Below are 10,000 nucleotides of genomic sequence, written 5' to 3'. Positions count from 1 at the left end.
TCAACAGGAGCAATATACACCTTTTGTACAGGCCAATTAGCTTTATTTACCAACCAGCTCGGTGTCCTTTAAACCATGATACAGCATTTACAAATTTAGCATGAGATAAACCTCAAGACAAGAAATCAGCTGGATTCTCCTCACCAGGTATATGATTAAATGTTAACATATGCTGACCCAAACTATTATACTTCTCTTGCATCTGATTAATTTCAGCGACTCTGTTTTGTACGTACAAAATTTTACTGTTTTCATTACGAATCCATTGTAAGGATACCTCATTATCAGACCAAATTACAGTGTCGCTAATATTTATCTCCTGCAACTTATTTCTTGTATAATTAGCTAATTTGACACCTACATAAATGGCTGTTAATTCCAACTGAGGTAAGGTATGCGATTTAATTGGAGACATTTTAGCCTTAGACATAACAAGAGAAATAACACTATTACATTGAAGATAAGCAACTGCTCCATATGCCAATTTTGAAGCATCACAAAAAATGTGGAGTACATTTTTCCCATTTGGATTGGCCACCTGGCCTGGGAACTCCAACATTGGAATTTTTTCATAATCACCAATTAATTCATCCCACCTGTTAATGAATTCCTCAGGTAGAATTTCATCACAAGCACATTTAAGTTTCCATGCTTCCTGTATTAATAATTTCCCTCTTATAGTAAGGGGTGACACTAAACCTAGTGGATCAAAACATTTGGAAACTTCAGCAAGCAAAACTCTCTTAGTTAATTTATTGGGCATACTGTAATTATTAGGTTTTAACATTAACAAATCTCTCTCAGTATCCCAAGTTAATCCCAATACATTACTACATTTTGGGACTTCATCTCCAGGATAATCTTATTTTGTCCTTTAATTTGGACGAATTACTATTCCATTCCCTCAGAGGCATATTTGCACTTTGCATTATTTTATTAGCCTCTCCATAAGTTCCTCTTCAGTTGACGTCACACCCAGAAAATTGTCCACATAAAATTGTTTGCTCATTACTTTACTCAATGGACTTCCCATACATTTAAGGTGTGCATGTAGGGACGGACTGGATGTAGCACCAAATAATATGCTCCGGAGCGAAAGGTTTTCAGAGGGCTAAGTGGATCACTAGGATTCTTAGGCCATAAGAAGCGGGTACAATCCCAGTCAGCCTCTTGTAAACCCACTCTTAGGAAAGCTTTACTTATGTCAGCCGTAAAGGCATAATTCTTCATCCTGAAATTTAATAAGATATCTCCTAATTTTTCCGTCAACGACGGACCTGTCATCAAACAGTCATTTAAACTAGGTACATTTTTGTTACTCCTGGCACTACAATTAAACATAATTCTCAAAGGAGTGGTCTTAGAATCCTTCTTCACTCCGTGATGTGGCAAATAGTGACCATAAATTTTGGCTTGTTCAGGAGGTACCTCTTCTATAAATTTATTAATTAACTGCTCAGCAATTATATCATTATAGGCAGAGCTGAGCCTTTAACTGTCCATATGTCATTCTGTAATTAGTGGGCAATTCTGGATGGTTCAGTCTCCACGAAAGTCGTACTCAGTATTGTCCAGATTCAAATTTTACATCTCTCAGGTATTGTTCTTGAGTAAAAGAATCGTCTGGACTTTCTTCATTTACATTTATTCCAATGCTGTCTAATTCCCACAATTTATGCACTGGCTCAACACCATCCTCTATGGAAGAATTATACTGGGGCACGATTTCATGAGTATGACACACAGTTATGGTATTTGTAGTTTCCTCTAGTCATAAATTATTATTACGAGGAATCCTACCATACATTACATGGCCTCCTGCAGTCTTCAAAAGGGTGACACCACATTTCTTTACCATACCCTTTACAAAGGAGGCGAAAACCAGATAATTTTAAAGTTGTGGGATCTCCCATCTGTACTTTCATACCATCAAGACATTTACGTTTTATGAAAGTACGCTGGGATCCTTGGTCCAATAATGCATTTACATTTTTTTATTTATGCCTTTTATCATCAATTTTTACCTGTAACACAGGTAAGGCTACTTCAGCAAAACCATCATTATTAACATTAGCAGCAATTTTTACATTAGCTACTGTTGTGTCAGGATTGTCAACATTATCATTATTATCAACATTATCATATAGACCCTTACACATGACTATATGGTGTCTTCCTTTGTGACATTGATAACAGTTGTTTAATTTGGTATGACAATCCTTTATATTGTGATTAACTAAACACCTGATACATATGTCAAGTTCCTCCAATCTTTCAACTTTATCATTCCATGAATTGTATGCATTGCAATTCTTTGAAAAATGAGTACCCTTGCAGAAAAAACAATCTCTCTTTTCTTTGACTGGTTTCTTATTAACTGGGCTACTCTTAGGAGGGTACTTATTCTTCTTACCTTGTGGAGAATCATTATTTCTGATTCCTGCTACTTGATATGTACCTATGCAACTATTTTTAGGAAATGAATTTTGATTATTACCATTGGGATATTTTTTCCCTTTGTGAAACTTGACAGATACCTCAGAGTTATTATGTGTTGCATCTTTAAAATGAGTTGGTTGGCTGGTCTGCAACTGAACAATTAATTCTTGTAGACCTAGTCTTATTTCCTCCAGACCAAAATAACCCTTGTGATATTTATTCGAGATCCATTCAAGTGTTTTACAGCTTAATTTATTCTATACCATGGCACTCAATAACCAGTCTGATTCCTTCAGATTATATTTATTACTTAAAGTTTTGAGAGTGCTCTCCAGTTTAATTCTAAACTGCTGTAAACCTTTGTAAGTGTGATCTGGAGATTTTAAATTAACAATGATATTCACTAGATCCAACCTACTTTGTTCTATATTACCATAAGTGACCTTCAACAAGTCAACTGCTTCCTTGTAAGAGTCATCTACATTGGGAAAGGCTTGTATGAGTATGTGAGCATCTCCTCTTACCTGTCCTTTGAGGTAAAATAATTTAGTTACACAGGCTAGGTCACTCCTGTCATGCACAGCTGCTTTAAAAATTGACCAAAATTCCTCCCAATTTTCTCCAGGATTAAATACAGGTAAACATAATTCTGGGAGTTTTGGCAAAGACATATTATTTGTTGGAGCAGACTGATTAACTGCTTGGTTTCATAATACTGATTAATCATAAGATCTACTTCAGTCTCATCTACACAGTTTACTAACAAATCTCCTTCATATTTGTTGTAATATAATTTGTAAGAATCATATCTATTCCCTAAAGCATCTAAATACAATTTTAGATCATCAGTATTCACAGTTTCTTGATTCATCAATTCCAAGCACTTATTATATGCCTTGGTTACATGACCCTTTCTAGCTTGTAGTGATGCTTTCTTTGCTCTATATTCCATATGTTTGTCTTCTATATTAATTTCCTCATTTTCAGCCATGATGCAATGTATTAAATTCAACTTAATCAATAACACTGATACAACTTACAACACTGATACAACTTACCTTTGAATAAATCCTAGCTACTTGAGCTTAGCAATTACATGTAAGAAAATTGTAATATAAATTTTAAATACACATTAATAATGCTAGCTACACTTGAGCTTAGTAATTACACATGTAAGAAAATTATATAAATTTAAAATGTACATTAATACTGTTAGCTATACTTGAGCTTAGTAATTAAACATGTAAGAAAATTGTATAAATATTAAATGTACATTAAGATAAACCTTTAGCCAGACTTCGCTTATCAAAATTAATATTATACAAATTAATATAAATCCTTTCCAGAATTTGGCATAGCAAAATTAATATTATACACATTAATATAATTAGCTACACTTGGCTTATCAATTACACATACACTGATATAAATCTAGGCCAGAATTGTCTTATCAAATTAATATTGTAATAATTATAATCTACTACACATTATGTAAATTTGTGAACTTAACATCCACCTCCTTCTGTCATTTCACATATAATTATTAAGTAATTAACTAATTAATGACTTCACTAATTACCTCCGGTTCAAGAAGGACCAACGGGCAAATTAAATGTGGAAAATTACATTTATCTGAATGTATCATTATGTACATAACAGTAAATGAACAAAGATAATTATTATTTATCAATTAGACAAGTAGGAATTTGGGACACCTAGGTCGCAAAAAATGTCCCCCTTCGATACCTACCACTGTCATATCCACAAGTTGCTCTGGACCTATTAATTACTAATGAAATCTGTATCACCAGGAATGCTGGTAAATATATAAATTTGTGGACTGTATATCAAAATTAAAAAAGGATTACATATACACACATTTACATAACAGAAAGAGAATATCTTAATATCACTCACCAATTTGACTGGAGATTAAGGTGTATCATACTCAGAAAACCTCCCTGTCTATCCATGAAAATAACACTGGTCAGAGTTAAAAACATAAACAAACTTATCTGAGGTTCCTGGAGCTGTCTTGTCCAGTCGCCTGATATATCAAATTACGCAGGAATGCACATCCAACAATTTTGGCTCAGTCCAATTTTAACCTCTAGAGCATGAAAATTCTTCTGATTTCACCAACGTTTCTAATCCAAATTCAAAACAACAATGGCGAGTCTCTTCTGCACAGGCGCAGCTTCCCGTTTTCGATAACATAATTTTTATTAAGTACAGTATGGCCATCCATTTACATATAACTACTGTATTTCTGGAAAATATATACAGTATTTTCCACAACCATGTAACACACAATAACACCACATAATACACAATAACACAATATAACATACAATAACATCACATAACATGCAAAAATATCATATAACACACAATAACACCATATAACATTCAGTAACACCACATAACACAATATAACACACAATAACACCACATAACACACAATAACACCATATAACACACAATAACATAACACAGAATAACACCACATAACACACAATAACACCACATAACACACAATAACACCATATAACACACAATAACACCATATAACACACAATAACATCACATAACACACAATAACCCAACATAACACACAATAACCCAACATAACACACAATAACACCACATAACACACAATAACACCACATAATACACAATAACACAATATAACACACAATAACACCACATAACACACAATAACACCATATAACACACAATAACACCATATAACATACACTAAAACCACATAACACACAATAACACAATATAACACACAATAACACCACATAACACACAACAACACCACATAACACACAATAATACCATATCACACACAGTAACATAACAACACACAATAACACCATATAACACACAATAACATCATATAACACACAAATATACCACATAGCACACAATAGCATCACAAAATACACAATAACACAATATAACACAAAATAACACCACATAACACACAATAACACCATATAACACACAATAACACCATATAATACAATAACATCACATAACACACAATAACACCACATAACACACAATAACACCACATAACACACAATAACACCACATAACACAGTAACACACAATAACACCATATAACACACAATAACACAATATAACACAATAACACCACATAACACACAATAACACCACATGACACAATACCACCATATAACACACAGTAACATAACATAATACACAATAACACCACATAACACACAATAACACCATATAACACACAATAACATCATATAACACATGATACCACCACATAACACACAATAACACCACATAATACACAATAACACAATATAACACACAATAACACCACATAACACACAATAACACCATATAACACACAATAACACCATATAACACACAATAACATCACATAACACACAATAACCCAACATAACATACACTAACACCACATAACACACAATAACACCATACAACACACAATAACACCATATAACACACAATAACATCACATAACACACCATAACACACAATAACATCACATAACACACAATATCACCACATAACACACAATAACACCACATAATACACAACAAAACAACACAATATAACACAATAACACCACATAACACAAAAACACCACATAACACACAATATCACCACATAACACAATAACACCATATAACACACAATAACACCACCTAACAATAACACCACTTAACACACAATAACACCATATAACACAATAACACCATATAACACACAATAACACCACCTAACAATAACACCACTTAACACACAATAACACCATATAACACAATAACACCATATAACACTCAATAACACATGAACACCAGCCAACAACAGTTTAAATGTTAATTTTAATATATAATTTAAACGCCTCATCTTCCACACTAGTTTTAAACTCTATTAAATAACTGAGTGTCAATAATGGGGTTAAACGTCCTAGTGTAAATAAGGGAATTTAATATCCGCGTTTAATAACGGGGTTAATTAATTTATTGTTTGTAATAAACGATGGTTCACGATTGAGGGTTAATATCAAGGTTTAATATCGTAGTTTAAATATCTGAGAATAATGTGGAACCTCTTTCACATTTGTGTATTGTCTGAGACATGGAATGTGTAGCCATGAGCAGTTGTTGCGTCACAGGGGAATTGAGAAGTGTCCTCATGATCTTACTAATAGAAGATCGAGAGCCTCTAACAGAGTACAGGAAGTGATATCCTGACATCCATGGAAATGCTGTCTGACGTCAACTCAAGTTGCTTCTGTCTCAGGCAAAGTAGCTGATAACGGAGCAGTCAATGTCCAGATGCTGAAGGCAGTAGCAGTAGCAGTAGTAGCAACAACAGTAGTAGTAGTAGCAGCAGCAGTAGCAGCAGCAGTAGTAGCTGCAGTAGCAGCAGCAGTAGCAGCAGCAGTAGCAGCAGCAGTAGCAGCAGTAGCAGCAGTAGTAGCAGCAGTAGCAGTAGCAGCAGTAGCAGCAGTAGTAGCAGCAGTAGCAGCAGTAGTAGCAGCAGTAGCAGTAGCAGCAGTAGCAGCAGTAGTAGCAGCAGCAGCAGTAGTAACAGCAACAGTAGTAACAGCAGCAGCAGCAGCAGTAGCAGTAGCAGCAACAGTAGTAACAGCAGCAGTAGTAGCAACAGTAGCAGTAGCAGTAGTAGCAATCAAGAAGTTCACTGTGTACACACAGGCACTCTTCAACACATACTTGAGTACAATGCTGCAAACTGCATCCCGCCAGCAACTACTCTGGGAGAATTATGTTGCATATTCACTGAATGCTAGTACAACATCGAGGATCGATTTTATGAATAACAAAAAGGCACAATACCGTGACTGGAACGATACACAAATAACCCGCACATAAAAGAGAGAAGCTTACGACGACGTTTCGGTCCGACTTGGGCCATTGACAAAGTCACACAAAGTCACAGTGTGACTTTGTCAATGGTCCAAGTCGGACCGAAACGTCGTCGTAAGCTTCTCTCTTTTATGTGCGGGTTATTTGTGTATCGATTTTATATATTTTGCTTTCCAAGTGGCTGGTTTACAGTGCACCTCATATCCATCCTGTGAATGGATGCATGTGGATACACAATAGGCCTAGGAACTAAGCCTCAAAAAAGAGCTTACAGTAGTACATCAGGATTTATATCTGCAGAAGAGTGGCTGAGGAATGATGTAAGTATAGAAGTTTGTCTATAGGTCATGGATTCCTTCTATGTCTATTTCTACTGTAAATTCAATACCAGTTTAGGGTAGATAGGACAATATACATCCAAACATACATTCACACTCTCAAAATACAAAAATAATACAAATCCTGTAAATTTTTTGTAATACTGGCAATAATTTCTGCAAAAGTCGAAATTATTATTGGGGTTTAGTATTAAATTTTGAGTATAGTTGTTATCTGAGTATGTTATCTTTTGAGTATGAGTTATCTCTTTCAGATCCAGTTCCTCGAATGAAGAGCCCATGGCTAGCAGCACCACCTCCTGGAAAAAGTCACGTTAGTTGGGAATTCTCAATTTAACTCAGGAAAGTTTGAAAGTCGACGTTGACAGACGTGAGTCTGGAAGACGTCATTCAGAAGGAGAGTGTTTGTTATGGTGAGGCTGTGGCTTCTCACAAGCATAAATAAACGTAGGAAGGTCCACCTTGTTCAGAGTCTTGGACTCACCGACTTGACTCTGAGTGGAGAGAACTGACCATAATATCTGGTATTCCCAGAGTGCATCAGAGCCATAATACTCAGAAATATTAAGGGATATTTTATCATATTATTCAGTATCTTTATATGCAAGTGTGACTTAAGAATACATTCTTATAATAAAATTATTGACATTATTATTATTATTATTATTATTATTAGTAGTAGTAGTAGTAGTAGTAGTAGTAGTAGTAGTAGTAGTAGCAGTAGTATTACGAGTAGTACTATTACTACTAGTAGAAATATATATATATATATATATATATATATATATATATATATATATATATATATATATATATATATATATATAAATATATATATATATATATATATATATATATATATATATATATATATATATATATATATATATATATATATATATATATATATAACTGCTCTCTCTCTGAACATTTATTTATGCTTGGCTTGTCCTTACGCTGCTGCTGCCAAATATTCTGCCACGGGATAAGGTTAAAGTAACAATTAACTAGTGACATTGTTACAAGGTGGGCGTGTAGACACACATACACACACACACATGGAACCAGAGGGTATGAATCGACCCCTACAGCCACAATTAGGCGCGCACAAAACCATCCTCATTACGGGTACTCAAGTATCACGAACGTCAACAAACTTAATTCTAAGTTTTGCAAAAGAATTCTCGAGTCCTCAAATAATGCACTCAGTGAATCAGCTAAAAGGAAGTTACTCCAGACTCAAAGCAAAAATATAAAGCATAGTTAGTGCCAACAATGTCTTTGAGACGACAGGCTCCTTGCTCGTGCAAGGTCCGATGCAAATTTATCTTTGGCCTCGAACACCGCTGATTCCATCAGGAATTTCTCTGTTTAATATAAATATCATCCCTATTAGCATGATAAATGTGTAGTGATGAGGCTGTGTGAACACACATGAGGAGTGACACTTTATTACTCTTTGTATAGTGTCATGTTGCCTCTCAGGATGAGTGACACTGTCCATTACTGTTTGTATGGTGTCATGTTGCCTCTCAGGATAAGTGACACTGCCTCTATGATTTCCTGTTCACTCACAACATGAACAGTACCTCGACGATATTTTTCTTAAACTTCTATGTTACACAGAAAATAAGTGACACTGCCGCTGCCCAGTGGCTAACACAGCAGCCTGTGGTGAACACAGCAGCGTGTGGTGAACACAGCAGCCTGTGGTTAAAACATTGATCTGTGGGATGGGAGATAGGATAAACCAGATGAGAGATTCTTTAACAGAGTATAATGGTAAGAGAACTTGAAGGAGAGTCAACAAAAGAGATGATGGAGGATGCAGAAGAGAGAGAGAATAGCATACAAGACGTAATGGAAACAAGAGAACTCATGGTTCAGAGGGGAACAGAATTATAATGTAGGGAGAACTACCGACAATATCCTAGGTAAAAAGACACAAGTTTAATTAATGTGACATTTTATTGTGGCAACGTTTCGCTCTCCACTTGTGTCCTTTTACCTAACTAACAAAACAAACACGAAATAGAGTGAAAGAAGAAATGTTATATGTGAAGGACATAAGAAAACAGAAATGTAAACACAGACAGAAATCAATATGCAAGGGAGAGAAGAGACAATTTGTGAATAACAGAACAGCAAAAGTTAAGTCTGAAGAGAAACTACGACACAGCCACGTCAGAAGAACGTCGATAATAAAAGCCAAGATAACAGGACTGAAGAAGGATGGGAGGAGAACTCACGAAATAATAATAATAATAATAATAATAATAATAATAATAATAATAATAATAATAATAATAATAATAATAA

The sequence above is a fragment of the Cherax quadricarinatus genome, chromosome 4, assembly GCF_038502225.1.
Source record: "Cherax quadricarinatus isolate ZL_2023a chromosome 4, ASM3850222v1, whole genome shotgun sequence".
NCBI lineage: Eukaryota > Metazoa > Arthropoda > Malacostraca > Decapoda > Parastacidae > Cherax > Cherax quadricarinatus.
The sequence above is the reverse complement of the archived record's forward strand: the minus strand, read 5'-3'. Positions refer to the sequence as shown.